Source organism: Diorhabda sublineata, chromosome 7 (assembly GCF_026230105.1).
Source record: "Diorhabda sublineata isolate icDioSubl1.1 chromosome 7, icDioSubl1.1, whole genome shotgun sequence".
Classification (NCBI taxonomy): Eukaryota; Metazoa; Arthropoda; class Insecta; order Coleoptera; family Chrysomelidae; genus Diorhabda; species Diorhabda sublineata.
This window is the reverse complement of record NC_079480.1, coordinates 29,767,476-29,788,083: the sequence shown is the minus strand read 5'-3', so window position 1 is coordinate 29,788,083 and position 20,608 is coordinate 29,767,476. Positions and strand designations below refer to the sequence as shown.

The following is a 20,608-nucleotide window of genomic DNA, read 5'->3' as shown; positions in this document are numbered from 1 at the left end:
TACCATCAATTGAAGAAATAGGCATGCTGCGAAGAATGAACAGGCCTTCTGCCTAAAATGGAGTAGAAAGGAAAGAATGAAATATTTCAAGATTGTAGAATCATAAAAATTTACAAGAAATTAATACTAACTGTTTGAGATTTTCTTAGAACTATGCAGAAACGTTTCCTCGAAGAAACTTATCAAGTAAAAATACATTTAGAGCCATTGAACGACGTTGTCAAGAAACTGGGAATGTGAGACCTGAAAAAATAAATTCTCGTAGGCCAAGAACAACAAGAACCATTAATAAAGAAAATATGATTTTAAATTTTGTTGATAAAAAACCAACAGTTAGCGTAAGGAATGTGGCAAGATAAACAAATAAGTCTCCTTCAAGTTCAACTTAGAGGATACTTAAAAAGCAACAACTACATCCTCAACCAACATAGAAGTCCAAAAGCTCGACCAGACGACCTACCGGCAAGAGTGGATGTTTGTCATTACACGACAGCCCTCAATCCAAATTTTTTAGAATATATTCGTTTTACGGAAGAGGCCACTTACACGACAAGGTATGTTTAACTTCCATAATGCATACTACTGGTGTGATGAGAATGTATATTTCAACAGGGTATCACATTACTAACACTAATTTAAAGTTAATGTCTCGACAGCAACTTCAGGTAACAACTTAATAGGTTATCACATTCTACCTGAAAATGGTGATATGTACCTGGATTTTTTGATCAATCACTTATTCGGGATTAAAACGAGTAAAGATTTCTATTTTTGTATGTATGTATGTATGTACGATGAAGATCCACTGCCCGCGCGCCCTCTGATAGAAGGTGTCTTAATTAGTTGAATAATCATTTTCCGAATCGATGGATTGGTAGAGGTGCAGAAGCTCCGATTCATTTACCTCCTTGGTCATGCGATTTCAATCCCTTGTATTAAACAGTTTGGTTATATATATATATATATATATATATATATATATATATATATATATATATATATATATCTTAAAGAAAAAGTTACAGAGGTAAATTAACCTCAAGAATTGAAAGACAGAACTTAACGCCATAACTGACTCCCAACCGTTGAGAAGATTAATGGATATTCTAGAAAATAGATAAACTTGTGAAAACAGAGGACTACTCTGATTGAATTGTATTTTATGTTATTAGATTTTTTTCCAATTTTCATCCTATGATTTTTTTAAATAATACATTTATCAATACTTCATACCAGCATCGGTTACTACGTCATAATTTTCAAATCAAAATATTTCGAAAACTGTACATAGGAACGAGGTTTATCAGGAGTACTTTTTTGGTGTAAAATTAAATAATTTTCAAATTCACTTGCTTAATAAATCTAATATTGAAAAATTTATGTCTAATACTACTTAATACGAACCGTATAACTAGCGCCCTTCATGAGAGTCAGACATAAAAACAAATTAGTTAAATGTATCAGCTTCCAAGACATATTCTATGTATTCTAGGAACACCCTGTATAATCAATATGAGTGCCGATATTACAATGATATTTTGCTCAATTCGATCAATTGATTTAGAAATAAGACGGATAATGTTATGTAATATAAGCGTCGTAGATGGAAGCGTCATACTACAGATTTAATAGAGTTGAAATGATATATTAACAAACTTCAACAACTACATCTATTCCCACGAATCTTTTGAAGGTCATAAGGCGATACAAAACGTCTTTTAAACAGAAAGCAGCTTCTGTGTATAAACGATGCGAACAACGCACGGTACTTGTGGACCTATAAATGACTTTCTCGTTATTCTTGAAGCTCTGAAGATTAAACGTTTATAAAACATACATCGATCACCGGAAGGTACAATAAGCTAATACGTACTACAAATTGCCCTTAAAAACCCACTATGTTTATCAAACAGTAGTTAAATGATGTTTATGAAAAAATTTGGTAATAAATAGTAAGCTGTCTGTTACTTGAGTTCTAGCTGGATAAGATTTTTCACTTTTCTCTGCCACATATTGTGAATTTGAGAATTATCAAATATCTCCCGTGCTCCTAATATCTCGATGTATTTATGAAGCATAGACTCTGTTCTATTCAGATATTTCTATTTCTTTATTAACATTTTTTTGAATTTCTTGTTTGTTTGTTGTTGTTTGTTTTTTTAAATGTCTTTCTATGCATCCAATAACTAATTAAAATATTTTTCTTCCTTTATATATTCCACATTTTTGATTACTTTCCATGACTGGCTTTAATAATATCTACTTTTTTTCCATTGCACACATCTCTATATTTCATACAGTCTGTCAATTCCTGTAGATATTTTGCATTTTTTTATTAAACTACCTACATGTTTGATCTCTCTATACCATTATGTTTTTTTCTCTATTCACATTTATTGGTTTGTATAGGTAGGTACTTCGCAGCTTTTCCCAGTATATTTGTGAATATTATCCATTCTCGTTGAAGATTCTTCCTTAAAAAATTTCACTATTTTTGTTTTTTCGTTATAGGTCTGTTAGATTGATTCGCCTTACAAAATACAGATAATATTATTTCGTAATGTTCCCAGCTTTTTGATATTATTTTCGAAAAAATTTACCTCTAAGATAAATTTCACCACAAAACTGGTAGCGAGGACTTCCCACTGGTAATTTAGAGCTGCTGGAAGTATGCCGTAATACGTGATATGTATCATGAAAATGTTCAGCAAGTAAATATTTATTTATTATATATAAGTTGGTCGCCAGAGGTATTTTTCTCTTTGTAGGCGGGCTTAGTATGTCATATAAGAGTAATAAATTGACAGCAAAGTATTTGTAAAGAGACTTATCCTTTATTTAGAGGTCATCAAGTAGCTCTTTTTAGAATAAGAATAGTATGCGTTTGATTAAACATGAAAACCTTGATAGATGTTTTTTCTTGGTTCAATTATTAATTAATTACTAAATATTGAATAAAATTGTATAGTTCAATTCAGCACAATCTCCCTTTTCTGTCCCAAAAAAACTGTGCACATGATTTTCTGGGCAGAAATTGTTTGCTTTTTTGGGTGATGATAATGTTTTGTCCGTAAACACAATACAGCCCGTACTTCACAATCGGCGAGACTCACGATTGTCAGAGGTATCTTAAACACTCAGTAAACAAGGAACACAATAAAGAATCAAACTATAATGGCGTCCGTGCGTAGACAAGAGATGTAGGTAACCAGCGCGCATGTGCCGAACGCCGACATTGGGGTTGCGGCGGCGGAATCGCAAAACGGTACTTACTTAAAAAATATGCCTCGTATTATAAATGCTCTGGCAACAAATCTAGAACTTTGTGGAAACTGCTTTTTAGTCAATGTCAGATGATGTGTTGCTATGTAACCGTCACATTAATATTTTTCTGTTTCCCTATAAGAATAACGTCATTCTCGTACGCATTTCCCTGTAAGTATAGACTCCATTCTTAAGCGATTTTTGGTAATTTTTTGTAGTGGGTTGGTGTCTCTTGACAGCGGACTAGGATGCACTATTCGGTCAGACGTGAGGGTGGGGGGAGGTATACAATTTCAAGATATTAATTACAATGAATTATACTGTGTCCTTAGATAAAGTGAATGTAGTCGTGAATTATGGACAAAATAAACAAATCTAGAGTGATGAAATACATAACCTTCAAATTAATGACATAAGCCAACTTTTAAATTAAAATAATATTTTAAAAGTCAACTGTCAACCTAAATCAGTGCAGTAATTTCCCTAATGTATAATTTGAACAATTCTTCTATGAATAAATAATGCCAATACAAGCCGAAACAGAGAAAATAGTATGAAATACTCGTAACAGAAGTCCATTCCAGCATTCTTTCAATGAAAAACTTTCTGTTACTTGAATTTTAATATACTATTCTATTGATTTTTACTACTGTGATGTAATCGATTACATTCTACTTGTACTTGAAACTCTTTGTTATTTTTTTTCTCCAGAAGTTATGGGCTAAGTTTTAAGGAGTATTTAAATAAAAAAGACTACTTCACTGGAGGAAAGAATTTTCAAGAATAAGGAGAAAAATAATAAACTTAGATTGAATTCGTTGTTAGCTAAGTGAAAAGTGAGAAGAATAAATGCTGATACACATTAATTCTTTTGTTTTACTCTTTATTTGTCAAAAGAATAATCTAAGAAGAAAGTCCAAGTGTTAACTTTCTGATTTGCCTTGCTGAGCCTATTCTAATAATGTAACGAAAGCTGATTTGAATTGATATATTATATCTATCCACATGCAATATAACTCAATTTACAACTTTGTCAAAAAGCTATTTATTAAACAAAAATATATATGAATAAAGTGGTTTCATTAATCTGACTACTGTACTCGACGAATGTCAAACTACTAAGAACCCAGTCTCCGTGTATATGCTGTCTTAAGTACTAATCTTATTGTGAACAAAAGTAATAATTAATTATAGATATAGATATTTATGGTCATTAGAGTCACATCAATATAGAATAAAAGAAAGTAATTTGATACTTTAATGGAACTTCAAGTTTTTAAGAGAGACTTGGAATCACTTAACTTGACGTTGGTTCCCATTAGGAGCGGTCAGTCTACAATAAATCTTAACGAATTAAAAAATAACTAAAAATTAGGTAGGTAAATATATGGTTCTTTACAGTCACCTTAATATAAGAGAAAAATTAGATAGTCGGAGACGATACGCTAATGTAGAGTAAGATAAGGGTCACTTTGGTTTCCATTAGGAGTAGTGAGATAATTTGCGTAAGTTATCCAGCCGCTGAACTGAATCATAGGAAATTTGTAAGCATTTCGATTACTTTTTAGTACAAAGTTAAAAAGTGACATAAATATCCTGATGTATTTCGATATTCTTGATCCATTTTATCATATACATGTTTTACTAAAATATACAGTTCAAATTCCTTGAACCGGTTTGAATTTTTATGTGTGTTTGGTGTTCACGATACATATTCATATTTTTCGTGGAAACTGCCCAGATCGAAAATAACTTTCATTCTATGGCGAGCATAACAGAAAAAAATACAGAGGGATTTATTGTACAATGCGGTGATCCTCTAGATGTCTAAATAACTGGGTATACGGAAGCCTGAAATTTTTGAAAAAGGAGAATTTCTAGTTACCTTCTCTTGGAAATTTGGAAATTTCCAGATTCTCCTCAATGTCTTATTAGTATGAAATTCACTTAATCCTCTCCGAAATACCTGGTGCAAGTTTAAGTAGTTATGGAACTTATTATTTATTTATAATTTATAATTTATTATTATTATTTTTCTACCTCTTCGCAATCCTCGACTCTAAGTCTAGTGTCCATAACTGGTGACCCTGACGTGATAAGCAAAAGACATGAGAAGAGTGATCATTTTTTTAAGTGAAGTGCATTGGCAGTACCTCGGTTCGTCTCTTGTTAAAGGAAAGCTGCGAACAGCGAAAGTGACTAACGATGTTAATTGTGCCCGTGCGGTAATCCGACAATCAGCAAGTAGCCCCGTTCCTACTACCGGCATTCTTTCCTATAAAACATGCATACGCGCTGAACGAGACCTCAACAGACGAGAATGGCGCGAATATCCACCTACGAAGTAGAGTCAACAGATACCAGCAGCAAGTAAAAATCCGGAACAGCAGCTTGACGATAACAAATGACAGGTGATGGATTACCCGGTAGAGAACGACGCTCAACCACAACAGCAGCAAAAATCTCGGCGTTCTGAGCGGTGGATTCGATTCGTACAACGTTATCAAGTATAAATACACATATTAATTCATACGTACATACATATAGACACACGTACGTACCCGTATACAAATACAATTCCGTGACTTCATCCCTGTAAGGGGGTTATATGGCTATTACGACATGTTTCTTCGCATTTAAAAAGACATAATACAGATACACATTTCTCCGAACAACTTTCTAGATAAAATAATATTCATTTGATACCGAAAATTCAATGTTACCTTCTTTGGTAATTCCAAGACACCTTTCTTTTATAACCTCCTTAATGTCATAATATGTATGCACCAATTTTTAAGGTATAATATTTTCGAATCGATTATTCAGAAAAAGTAGAACAGTGGAATGGCCCTCTAGATCCCGCGTACAGTAATCGTTATCGTTCCTTGGCTCTCATGTTGTCTATCATATCATATCACATTACGTTTTTCAACCACGATGTAGTGCACCAACCTATGCTTCTCATATTTTATATTGCATTAAAGCTGAACAAGATCCTACTTTACAGAGTTGCGCAAAACTAATTAACCTCTCTTAATATTGTTGCTTATTTCTAAAGTTCTGTTCATGCTTTGAAGATCTTCGACATTTGTAACTCTATCGACCAAAATTTTCTGTGAAATTCAGTGATTAATCCACATATCCAATACTTCCAAGCGTTTGAACATATTTCCTGTGACCGTCCATGCGTCTGCACCATCTAATAGCACAGTAAAGACAAAACATTATGCCAACCTTATACGTGAAACGTTAAGATCAGAGCTACTGTTCACTTGTTTCCGCTTTGGCTACCTCAATGTTAAGATCTCATTTATTTTTTTTACGATTGGTAGATACGTTAATTTTCCAACTGGATATTTTGATCTCTATAAGCTGCAAATATTGTTGTGTGATTTTTCATCAACCAAGACATGTTTATCAGCGTTCCCTAACGTTTCATTGAATATTTTTTCAAAATACAAATTGAAGAGTAACTGAAATAGAATGCAACATTGTCTGATCATTTTCTTATTTCAGTATCAGAAAAACTGTGGAAATATACGTAAGCGCTCTGAATTCCGTAGAGTTTAGCCAAAATGCGTGTATGCTTTTCTATAGGTAGAATTTCTAGCATTTTACCATGTTTTACGTTATCGAACTTTTTTCAAAATGGACTGCACATATGTAATGTCGTGGCTGATATCCCTACATTTTTAAGACAGCATTTGAGTTGGAAACAATAATTCACACGAAGCCAAGTATTTTAATTCTTTTATAAACTTCGTTGCAGATTATTCAACATGTTGCTCACAAGGCTTATAGCTCTCAATTTACTGCTTTATGTTTTTTCGGATTGACTACAAAAGTGTACTTTAATCAATATGGCTCGTTAGTACTTTTAAACTTTTCTCTCTGAGCAACTTTAGTATTTCTGAGCGTACTTCATCTTTGTTTTTCGGATTTGCGCAGTTTTCTGTTCTTGACATCTTCGGTACGGCTGGGATCAGTTGTCGTCCTTTTTTTATAATGTAATTTATTATCATCAAATCGTTCTAGTATTTATTCTTCCACTTACAGGCTTGACGATATCCATGATTTAAAAGTTCGATGAAGGTACGAAATACGGAGATTATAACCCGAAATGCTATAAAATATTATTTGAATTTATTATATGAACAAATTATCGTTTAGTAGTTAATGGAGAATTGTTTCCTTATGTCATAAACTAACAAGTGCAACTCTAGATTTTTCTATCTTCTATAAATTTTAATAGACTGAAGATGAATTTTTGGATTCTGGTCAATAAAGAACAGTGAAAAGGTTTGATTTCGAAAAATCGTTACCTCCCTTAACAGTTGAACTATATCCCACACCATTGAATATCTTTTTAAAAAATAGTGAATAGTGAAGTGAAATTAGAAATTTAACATATTAGGAATTCTATGTGAATTTACTGTATGTCGTATCCTTATAGGCTAATAATCAATCTTTACATCCTATTATATGGACTATTTTTACCATGAATATTGAGATCGTTAGCGATAAACAGGGTTGGAAGTTTCGCAGAGATATTCGGTAATGGAATGGCAATTCCAAGAAAGATGAAGCGTATTATAATAGCTACTGATGGATATTACGGCATAATATGCCTGAATGTTCTATCAGGGTTCAACAAAACATATTTCTCTGACAAAAGAAGAGAGTCTCCATTCAAATTATTAGTTCTCAATTTTTATATTCGAAACGTTATTCCAAAAATAAGTTAATAATACTTTCTAGCAAGCCAATGAAAATAAAATATGTTGAAAAATGTTTTCCTATAGTGTTATGTAGGTTTGAGTCAGTTATGTATTAGATTCTATAAAGAGAATAATAAATAAAAAAACACATTTATTGAATAACGAAATTAGAAAATTCTATTTAGAAAACGACTATTTGATCGATTTGTTTACTTCGGAAGATTTCTTTCGGTAATTAAATGGTAGTACCAACATTTATTTCAATTGAGTGTTTCTTCATCAAATTTTTTTAAATTTGATGTAATTCATTAATACTCTGTTTCATACAAAATAATAAACATGTGTTTGTTCATTTGGTGATTGAACATTGAAGCATAGTGTGTAGTCTTCAGTCTCATGGAATGTGGTGGAGTTAGAAGGTCGTTTGCTACTGTGTAGATTTTTTTGCGCAGATGTACTGTATTATTTGCATATGTGATCTGTTTTCGGCTCCCCAAATTTTGAGCTTTTTTGTCCAGACAGGTTCAATAATAATAGCTTCACACCCCTAGTACATTTGTAGCAATTTATCTCCATGTCGTAGATATATACAACATGATCGGAATGAGGATGGCTTTGATAAGGTGGTGCTTCATCTTCCCCCCTCCCATCTTATCCTCTAGGTAATTGACGTAGTACTTTCCTAATGTGAACGCCTTCCTTATACGTATATACGTTTAAGATGTTCCAGAGCATGGTAGAACCTTGTCTGTCTAGTAATAGCAAAATTATTTCTAAAACATCTGAAATATAATTCAACATTTACCCAATACATTATGCTGCCCACCGTTTTTTATAGTTTCTTTTAGATTAACTCATGGGCGGAATCGTCATATAGCGTGCGGTTGTGTCCCCGTCACAAGACTAATTCCTAGAGGACCCTTAGTATTTGGTCTTTTTACAGTTTCGCTGTTGCACAATGGTTTTCTTGATTTCCATTGCAAGATTCCATTTCAGAAGTGAGTCTTTTTATCCATTTATCCATCCGTGAATAATTACCCTGATCTTACATTTTTATCTAATTAACATTTCTACTCTATTATTGCTATTTCCTCAAAATACCTTAGGATTAAAGTGATATTTGAAGTTTTTTTTATAGTCCAATAATTCTTCTAAATTAACTAAATTAACAATTAGTTTTTTTGAATTAGTTTCTAATCAAAATATATCATTGGTAGATTCGAGTCGCAAATTCAATTAGTAATCGGTTTTAATGAATACTTTTAATTAAATGTAATTACCACACCAAAGCTTCAAAAAAACTACCCTGTGCGCTACTCATTGACATACTGAACACGCGCCTGCAACGTTTTTGATCTCAATTCGATGCCGACGAGGAGCTTTCGGTTTTCAGCTAAAATTTACCGTCAGTTTAACGGTGTCGACGGTCTGAATAAGGGGTGTCGAGATGAACGAAGACAACCGCGTGATCATAACTATTCATGAATGTGTTAGTGTATTACTAATGGGGGATAACTGATGATGATGAACGAGATGGTAGAAACGTCGAAAGTAATCCTTTCATCAATAGGTTTATTGAGAAGGATCGGGAATTGATGAGTGATATTTTTTATATAGAACTCACGTGGATTTTGGTAACCATCTATTATTCTTTCTGATGAATTTATGCAGTTTCTTGCCTATATCTACTATGTCATCAACCTAGAAATTTACAACAAACAACATACAATTTTGTTAAAAAAAATGATATTTTTTTGAAACCTGTCCGTTGTACACAGGATTTGGCAACGTTTATTTACGTTTTCTAGTACCATCAATTCCATTTTAATTGGAATTGATTGATTGGAAATAACGATTTATGCAATAGATCATATTCTAATTATTTTTATCGCTATGAATAAGAAGAATTCAAAATTTAAACATATTTTTTTATGCAATGTCTCAAAGCTGTCAATACAAACACAATTAGTGATTCTATATGATACTTTGAAAAATGAAGTTATGGAGTATACAGTCCTTGGTCAAATTATTAGATGCACTGTATTTTTTTAATAATTATATGTTTCTAAGAGTTTTTTATGGCGTCATTGTATATTATAGCTTTTTATTCGAAAGATTTGTTGTAGACAACCGGTTTGTATTTATTATTAACATGTGGTAATACTGTATTAACAAAGTCATGTTCGGAAGTGTTTCTGTTGCTTTATGGACAGTGATTTTTTGTTTGTCATTGTTATACTATTTAGATATTAGTGCATTTTGTATGCAGTGCCTTCTCTGGACTATTCTTATAATGGGTAGAAAAGGCGATCTGAACTGAATGTCTTTGTGGATGCGAAAACATTTACAAACCGGAAGTTTTCACAAAGATTGAAGGTTTCTGAAGCTAGTGTACGGCGCATAAAAAAATTGAGTCAGGGAAAGAATTAAAAAAAAGAAAGATTATGTAGAAAACCACTTTCCACTACACACTCAGAGAGATGTTTGAAGAAAATTTGTCCATAAAATATATTTGCTACCACGAATGGATCGGATTCTTTCACTGAAGCAGATCCACTTCAGTGACAACAGCACGTCCGAAATTTTGCAGGATAGAGCTCTGTAAGTGCATCGTCGTCATGGAGTAAATTATCATCCTGACTGTGTCGTTTCAACGATTAAATATCCCACCAAAGTGATTAAGCTCCCTGCCACACTGCTTGGTCTGTTAAATCTTTTTTTGGTAAAAGAAAAGGACATATCCCTATGTTGGATTGACCGGGTAATAGCCCCAATAAGCACTCAATTGAAAATGTGTAGGATCTTATAAAAAGAAAAGGGCTAAAGATGTGAACACGAACAAAACCCAGTTCATAGAAAAAAATTATTTCAGTGTATAATCATCATCCTTAAATGCATTGAGATAGTACCATCTTGCATTGATAGCATGCAGTGTTGAAGATTTATTAGCGGCTTAAAGAGGCTCAACTAAATATGGCCTTTTACTTGCATTATTTTCTATCTTTTAAAACTCAATAAACATATGATTTTCTTAATTTATGTAATTTATGCTTTTATTATTGTTGAATAATTAATAATTCACATTAAATCTTGCAGTGCGACGAATAATTTGGACAATACATACATAAACAGTTGTAGGAATCTTAGATAAAAGATAAGGAGAAAACTTTCGACTTGGTATAAAATACTCTAATGGCCTGTTTTAATTAGGTATACAAATTTCTTACAGCTATCACTAAGTTTCATAAAAATGATGTCTCTTCATATCTTATTAATAAGAAAATGAGATGAATGGTAAATTTGTATTATACAGTAGAATAAAGGAAATTCTATTTGAAGCAAAAAAAATTTCGGTTTTCGACGTAACATTACCTTTTGATGGAGAAGAACAATGTCAAGACAGTATGGATGATAATGATCCAGTTCAATAAGAAATTGAGAAATGAATTCAAAAATATAGCAACTTTATTTGGTAATCCTTGAAATTTCACATTAAACTATCCAAAGGTTATAGATTTGAGGGACAAAACTATACCAATATATCTGAAAAATAAAAATAATTCCATGAAAATTGTTTCTAGTGAATATTTCCTAGAATGGATGATAATAATTTATTATAATTGTTTATGAATATAGGGATGAAACTTAGTAGAAGTTAAAAATTGCAAGTCAAAACGACAGAAAATTACAAGAAGGATAATTCAAAGTTCTAATTATATCTTTCGAAATACTCTATAATTACATGATAAATATAATATTCAAGTGTATTTTTAAAAGCACTTTCAAAACATGTGATTTAAACGCTTCTTCAGGTGTAGAAAAACATTAACTTAAGTATATGGATTGTGGCGGTTGGCCCATCAATTCGATGTTTTGATTGTCCACAAACGTTTTTGTTTGGACTCATATGTGAGAGCTCGCACTGCCGCGGTGGAAAATGATTCGTTTCCTGCGATTGGTTTCCCTTATTTTTGGAAAACTTTGCTCTATTGGAATGGTGACGACATGTCCAATTATTATTGCGCTTCTTACGCGAATAACTTTTATTGGGCTTTTGAAAGACCCATATAGTCGATTATTATTTAGTTGCGGATTCATATTTACAGATCCTTGATTCGTCGCCAGTCACGATCTTATGAACGTCTTTTGAACCACTGCGATCAAATTTTTTCAGCAATTGTGCTCTCCAATAGATACGAGCTTGCACGATAGTTCGAGTTGGTGCTTTATCACCAAAAGTCGAGTCGATCGGCATCCTGATGTTGGTTTAATACACGTCGAAAATCATAGAAAATCATCGCACTAAAATGTTTGCGGCTTAATTCCATCTTCTGACAAAGATGAATATTTCAAGTACCTGTAAACAACTCATAAAACTCGTCTGACAACACGTTCTAAGTACGTTCACCATTAAAAATGTCAAATTTTATGATGGCAATGTCAGATTTGACATTCACATCACTGTTGTCATATCTCAAAACTTAAGTAGCAACCCTCGTATAACTGTAACGAGAGAATTTAAGTAGCAAAATATACATGATTGAAACGCATGAAAAATGTAATAAAATCCAACAAATTTATAACAAGAACATAGTAATAAATCTTAGTCTACATATATGTGGGTGAAAAATTCAAGTGTGCGACTCAAATTGTCGAAAGTGGGAATCCAGCTCCAGTAGTGCCAATTTATTATTTCTATTCCTATAAGATTGTTGGCACACTGAAAAAGAAAATCATCAAACCATGCACAATGTGTATTTCAAAATGTCACTGATCAAATCAAAATTTAAAAGAATTATACTATTTCAAAATATTATACCAAATTATGAACAATAAATATGAATAAATCCTATAGATAACAGACTAATTCAAGAGTGAAGCTTTTATCAAGAAAACGACCAAAATGAGAGCTTCTACATATCATGAAAGAAGAAGGTATATTTATTATTAATGCGGGTGTCGTTGATTAGATCTGAACAGAATTAGAATTTTGATAATGACAATAATCGTTTGAAATAATCTATTGATGGGACAGTCATCCTTCCTCATCACTTATGCGGACGTGATTTTGATAAATTTAATCTATGGTAAACCCGATGAAACATCGTTGGCGCCTCAGCATGGTATATTATATTAGAACCAAAAATCTAGAAAAAAAGTTTTGTTAGATACTCTTAATTGATAGGAATTCACAAAATATAGCTTATAAATCCTACGTGTTAATGAAGAATCAGCTTAGTGATCGAATAAATTTGGACAACCCCACTAACTTAACTGTAGAGACATTTAATTGAATTTCTACTTAAAAAATTCTGATTACATCAATCCCATTCAATCGACACCCCAACTCAACTATTATTATTGATGTGACATGTTATTGTTTAATTGATCAAATTTGCAATGTGCACTCCACTTTCTAAGGTGTGTTTGCATTTCAATTTGAATACGAGAAACAATTATTTGGTCATCCAATAAAGATAATATGCGAAGTAATAATGCATAATTGTTTCAATAAATGGAACGAGATACCTACAAATAGTCAATTACTTATTCGAAATGGATTGCTTGAAAAGACCTCTTAATTCTTATCCATTATAAATGTAGCTCACGATTTTCAAAAGAAATAGAAATATTCGATGAAAATTATGTAATATTTTGTATCTCAAACCTTATTTTCACGGAATTTCTTGTTTATCGTAGCTCCTCATTCAATCAGTAGAAAAATAGAAGTAAATACTTTTGGAGTACTCTAGTCGATATTGAAAAATGGATATAAAAATATGTTTCTATAAATCGGGAGTACTAATTATGATACTTAAAAAACACTATAAGTATACATAGATATCACCAGATTCCGTCATAGGCTGGAAGAAATTGAAGTAAAACTTAACTACTAATTAAAATTACGTTCCAATTGTAGTCAATATAGACCCGAAAGTATATTTGGGAACAAATTTGATTTCAAATGTCGTGACTGCTATTATACATTTCACATTAAGAAACTTTAAGCCAAAAACAAATATTATGAATACTTGTCTGTGAAGGTGTAAAGAAGTTTTCTAATAAAATGGTAATCTCCGAGAAAATATCCTTTAAAGTCTCCAAGAATGCTGGAAAATGAACATTATTTCCCTCAGAAACGTTTGAACAAGCCGCTTATAAAAATTTCGCCACTCTCGCAAACTTTATTCTCCTGTGAAAATAAGCACAGGAGAAAGGAATTCACAAATCAGCTTTCAATTTACTGAGGGAAATTTTCAGCAATATGGATTTTTCTCTCTGATCCTACAGTGAATTAAAGGCTATAAATTACGTACATTTTTGGTAGCGTAAAGCCTCCATGTACGTGTTTAGTGATTTGATGTAAACTTTTCATGGAAAAAATTCCGGAGTTAGTAGATGACGTGAAAATAATGCTGTGTCATGAGATAAAATTTGTCATACGACCCCTCGTTTCTGAGTTATAGGCATTCAAAGTTGCGAAATCAGTACTTATATTTAAGTATTTTTTCTAAATTTTACATTCGAACATTACAAATTTTTAAGGGATGATTCCATATGTCCATGTAGTGTGTAGGCCGGAATAAATAATTGTTGCCACACATATTTGAAACTTTTCCATTTCTTTTAAGTAATTATTTGTGGAGAATACAATTGAGAACTAAATTTTTTCTACATCCCTACCGCCTACTGAACTACAATAGCAACAGAAAATCTTATGCTGGAATATTAGATAATACCTAATGGAAAATAACTCTATACAAAAAGAGATTGAGCATCAAATGCAATAAATATAAAAAATATCACATCCTAGTTATTCTGAAAAAGTGATTACTTCCACTTCAAATCGAATACAATTGATTGATTATTATATGAAAGTCCTTGAGAGAAGGGTCGGCTCCTAAATATTTGAAAAACTTTTTTGTCAATCTCTCGGAAACTAAAGGAATATTTATAGGAGCTCGAATAAAAAAGAGGTTTCCAAATCCAAGAAATATTTATAGTAACTTATCAAATATTTAAAAAGTACACGGCTTTTCACTTTAAATTAATCTCATCTTCTTACAATTAGAGATAAATAAAAATGCTGCAAACAAAAGTTATAATGAATCAACTAATTCTGGAAAAATGTTTAGATCATAAAATATTCAATGCAAACTTATTTTTTCAAATGATCCTGACTGAATAGATGTGCGAGGCCGTATAATTTTTAAAACCAAGAAGTCTCAAAGTTTTCAAATGAAAATACAGAATATAGGAAATACAATGAGTCAGTATAGTGGTATGGAATAAATAATAACAACAAAAATAATTGCTTAAAATTATCACCGTCATTTAATATGTAGAATTCACATCATTTATTCAAGTTTAATATTTGGTATAGCGTAATCATGGTGCTGATTTGTATCATTAATTTTGTTTTCAATAATCTGAACCCTTTCATTTTAAGTGAAGTAAATTCTTTGATAGCTAAAAAATAGGTGCGCCATAACTAGTCCAAAGATCAAATTGGCAAGATAACTGCAAAGTATTGCATATCTTTAATCTAGAGCAGGTTTCCCAACCTGTATGTGTCATGCCCCATCCAAGCACTTCTCAAATATTATAAAATTGAATTTTTCTATCAAGAAACTTAAATGATAGATTTTAGGAAGAAATTACTGGGAAATTGTCAATGAAACACAGTAAGTAAATTTTCAAAACCTATAATGAAAAACTAAAATTCAAATTCGAAAGTAACGTAATTTGAACAAATTAGTATAACAGTAATTTTAATAAAAATTTGAATTGAACGCAGAATCTCTCTTTACTCCTTCAACTGCGTAAAAATGATAAAATTAATTAATAAGAAAAGCCTAAATCAATACGAAATACGACGACTAAATACACATGTGGCAGTGAAAAAAAGAAATGCTTCTTAGACTCAGTTGGCGTTTCGTTTTTTTGTTAGGTATCATCAATGGACCACGGATTCTTTACGACTTGCCTCAGCTTAACTTCTTCATAAATTAAAGAACTTTGATTCAAATACACAACTGCGTTGCTTGGCGAGATTTTTATAGCATCCGGGAGTCCACGCGGAGCCTGCCGTCTGCAACAAGGAGATTAACTTGACAACACAACATCCCAGTTGATATTTTGGTCTCGTCAAACGTCAAATATATTCATTGGGCTCAATTATTTAAGAAATTGTATATTTCTTCCAATTGGGAACCTAAATCATTGTATTTCAATGGCACAGAGCAAAATGAAATTGTCCCCCTGTGGGGCGTGGGCCCCTCGTTGGGGAACACGGATCTAGAGCGTCCATCTCCTAGTGAGAATAAATTTCGTAATATCTATAATAGTGCAACTTTTAAGAGAAAGGTACCTAATATCTGAGCTACAATAATCAAATTATTGACCAATGATTAAAGTTCAATTTTATTTTATTAGAATGCAATCGTAAAACACTTGAAAATTGATATACAACAAAAAAAAGGGGTAAAAGACCAGTATAATTCATAAGATTAGCATATGTTCTCACAGAAAAACTCAGACACTTAGAATTCGGTCAACACATGTGGCTGGATGAATAGACGTTTTTCACGAAAAGATCAACATACAGAAAAAATTTTAAGGGAACAAACAGAGAAAACATTTAGAAGAAATTTAAATTGAAAGCTATCGAAGGAAATTTGTTAAAATTTAGTGTGGTATCGTTCATAATAAAATTGAAAATACAATAATTCAATAGTTATATAAGAAAAAGTATGAGTATTCTATTATTATTACTATGAGGAAAACATCTCTGCAGTCGTTGAATATGCTGGACGGTATTAAAATACTGTCGAACATTGTGTTACTTACATAGGGAAAAAAATTATTTGTAGAGAAATTTAGTTGGTAAGCCTAACTTATGAAATAAAAACAAAAAAAAACTATAATAAATATTTCTCTGAACTTGGAAGATCATTCCAAGATTCGGCCTTAAAAAGTATGTAGTACAAATATTTATTTATTTATTCACTAGTTTTCCAAGAAATGTTTGATTGTGTTTCAATATTTCCCGTAAGTATTTTTAATGAATAATTACAATTTATGATAATTTTCTTCAGAATGTCTTTTTATGGCTAACGGTTTCCTTGGCGGTCTAAAACGATCTAAAACTCTACATATCTCGTAAACCATAAATTTTATCGAAATAATCAAAAAGTACCTTTTTAATAAGAACTCGATTGAAAAATTTATTTTTGCTATCTTTAGATTGTACAAGTAGTTCCTGTAAAAATTACGGATTGTTTACCTTCAGATAGTAGTGCAGAATTATTTATTACGCCAAACCCACTACATACACATATGTAATCATCAATTGAAAATTCATAATGTTCAAATGTATAAAATATATTCAAATATAAGTTCTTATTTCCCAACTTTAAAGCCATATAAATCAGAAACGAAAGGTCGTATAAGAAGAGTTTTTTGCATCAAGTCCCGAAACACCCTGTATATTAGGGTTCCTCAATAGAAATGATTTGGTTTCGGATTATTTGGTGACCGCTTAAAACGATTCCAATTGACTGAGTGGAGGAAAAGGAATCAGTACAAAGGTTGATGCTATGTATAAATCTAAAGGATTCCACTCTACCGATGCCCAGTGTTGGGCAATGGATGTTTCTTGGCAGTGGTGAGAGAAGTATTGATATTTCTGCTTCAAAGATAAAAATAAAGTGACCGTAACAGCAAGAAATTGAGGAATAGGATTTATATTGCTAATGAATTGGTAAGAAGAGAAGTCATTATGTGAAAAACTAGTAAAATAAATTGAAAGGATTAGAGAATACTAAGGAATTAGTTGAGAGGATGAGAGACTGTCCTCTTAAAGAGCGAAGTGACCCATCACCTGCAACATATAGACTAGCAGCTGAACTAGAGAAAATAACATCGAGGCAGAGGCGGAGAACGTTTTTTTAACATAGTTTTTTCAACAAAAGAGTGTTATGACTGGTACTAAATATGTAAATGAACTTTAGAAGGGTAAAGAGCTTTGTAAACACTTAATAATATAATTTTACGGAACTCCATGAATGTGACTGAGGGTTCTGTCTCTCAACACAGTTACCTTTGAGTTAATGAATATTATGATTCTAATTTAGTAGACAGATAAAGGTCATACCAAGGATTCAACACTAATTTAAAAAAAGTGTATATTCATTTGAAAAATTTTATCAGTGGGAAAGTTTCAGGAAGAGGATAGTGATAGCGAGGTGATAAGGAGTTTGTATATAAAAGAGAAACATTTATCATGACTTGAAAGAATTGCGCTATTGGCGTATTTTTTGAAAGCATAATTCATGCATTGTGAGTCAAAAAGGAGGAACTTGATACTTCCCTAGAAGGGTACCAGCTTTTTGTGATTGAGGAAAGAAGTCTTTACAAACAGCAAAAGCTCTGACAATTCCTAAAGTTAGTATTTAGTATTGTATTCAAGGAAATAGAGTAAATTTATCACCGTTGAAAGAAAGGACACTATATGTAACTGTTAGACAATTGCTAGAATACGTATTATTTCCCAATGATGGTTTTAGCATCACTATAGCGCGCAGTTTCAAAATACTATCGGAAAACAAATCACGTCAAAAAACCACGGCTTTAGGCGTAAAAAATTAACGAACGGAACTGTAGTTGATTCTGTAATCTAGTTTGATTATTTAAATAATTGATACATATTAAATGTTTTGTTCAGTGGCAATTCAGCATTTTATTCGTATTTATTCAGATATCCTGTACTTTTATACAAAGTATTTGAAGAAATTCCCTCAAAAATGTATCCGTCACTAGTTTAGATATATTTTTCATGCTGAAGTAACATCGAAAGGTGTCATTGCTATTTTCACATTCCGAATTTGATTTTCAGCATCGATTGATTCACTTTGTCGTATTTCAGACTTTCAATCACGCGTTAACAATGTTGAAATTTAACTGTTCTCAAATATAGTCTTATTCAAGTTCTCCCTTCGATAAATATTTAAGCATCATTGTTAAGTTTGAGTAGAATAAGTTGTAACAATATGGCTATGAATTTAGATATTTACTTTTGGATGGGTTCAAACTCTGATTTGTATCTATTAATAATTATAAACATACATTAATTATTCATTATTTTTAGATTAGCATATACTGAAAAAAAAATATGCAGCAAGTTGAAATTGTTTATTCGACTATAGTAATACATGAAATTTTAAACAGTACACATAAAATATTCGCAGATTGGACAAAATCTATTCTGTTTCTCAGTTTGACACAAGTTCTTAGCCATGGCGAGCTACGAAAGTTAAGCTAAAAGGAAGGCCGCTAAGCTGGCGTAGCCCCTGTCAGCTTAACATTATCAGAATTTCCGATATTCTTTAATGTGACGGCAATTTCTTCAAAATTATTAATTTTTTTGTCGAACTAGAATAATTTACATCCTATCTAAGCGGTTTAGATATCTAGAGATCTGTTCAGACCCGTGTTCTGAATTTTCTTTTTAACAACTCAATTTTTATTAACTACGAAATTCTAAATTATTTTGTGATAAGGATGAGATAAAATAAGAAACATGTTTTCTCCATCAATTTATACCAATTACATAGGTCTAAAAATATATAGTTTCATTTGAATGTGATGATGTTCCTGTTTTCATAGATCTACCGAAGCTCTGATATTTTTAAAATCTATTCGAATCATATCGACGCACCAATCAGTATAATGCAATTAATAACTCAGTAGTTTGATCAGTATCAACCCAAGGTACATCAAGGCAACGACAAGCTTACCAATCCTCTGCTCATCTGGAACAGCTACGGAACTCGTCAAGCCTTGTGACCAAACATAGTTATTTAAGACGTGATCGAAGTTATCGAACGTTATCGATGAGTTATGGGTACTCGCATTTGCCAGGTTGAAACACTTGTGCAAGTCTTACCGTTTGCCTGGTGGCAGTGAAAAATTAAAGCCAAGGTACCTCTGTACATCGGCCTTTAATGGATTTAAGTGAGGCATAAAAGGCCTATCAGAAGGCATATGTGCGCCAGGATCCCTAACCACCTACTAACCTTACTACAAACCTGTCGCCAAAAATATTCCTAAAAGCAAATTAAGCTTGAAAATAATGTTAAGTTTAGTTTCAAATACTTCATTTGAGAATATTGGCGGTATCTATTGCGCAATATTATCTTTTTCTGAACATTATAAGTAGGAGAAAAGGAGCGGTAATCAGAAGATTTCGTTTTTACGACATCAAACATACATACATAACTGATATCTTCAGAATTTCTTCAAATTTCTCATAATTTCAAAATTTAAAACACATAACTATCCCGATAAGATCAAGGAAGTGTAAGATTTAGTTAAAGCTACTAATGATGGTAGCTATTGATATTTAATGCTAAGGTATATAATTTTTATCTCTCCATAATGGTCAACGTTGTCAAGACATCTTGAACCAAAATTAAAAAAAATCACTACTGTTAATTTATATAAGTCTTTTATAGAAATTCAGGTTTTAAAAAATTTGAGGTTGTATACTTAAAGATTGGAGTTCAGGGTTACCCTCAAACTTAGGTTCAGAAAGTCCAATACTTATTTGGTTTGTTTATTGAATT

At 31.9% G+C, this 20,608-nt stretch overlaps 1 protein-coding gene across 1 annotated transcript in view; it reads left to right on the top strand.

The window, feature by feature from the left end:
• Positions 1-20,608, top strand: part of LOC130447078 (uncharacterized) — a 450,284-nt gene that overhangs the window by 217,898 nt on the left and 211,778 nt on the right. The window lies entirely within an intron of this gene.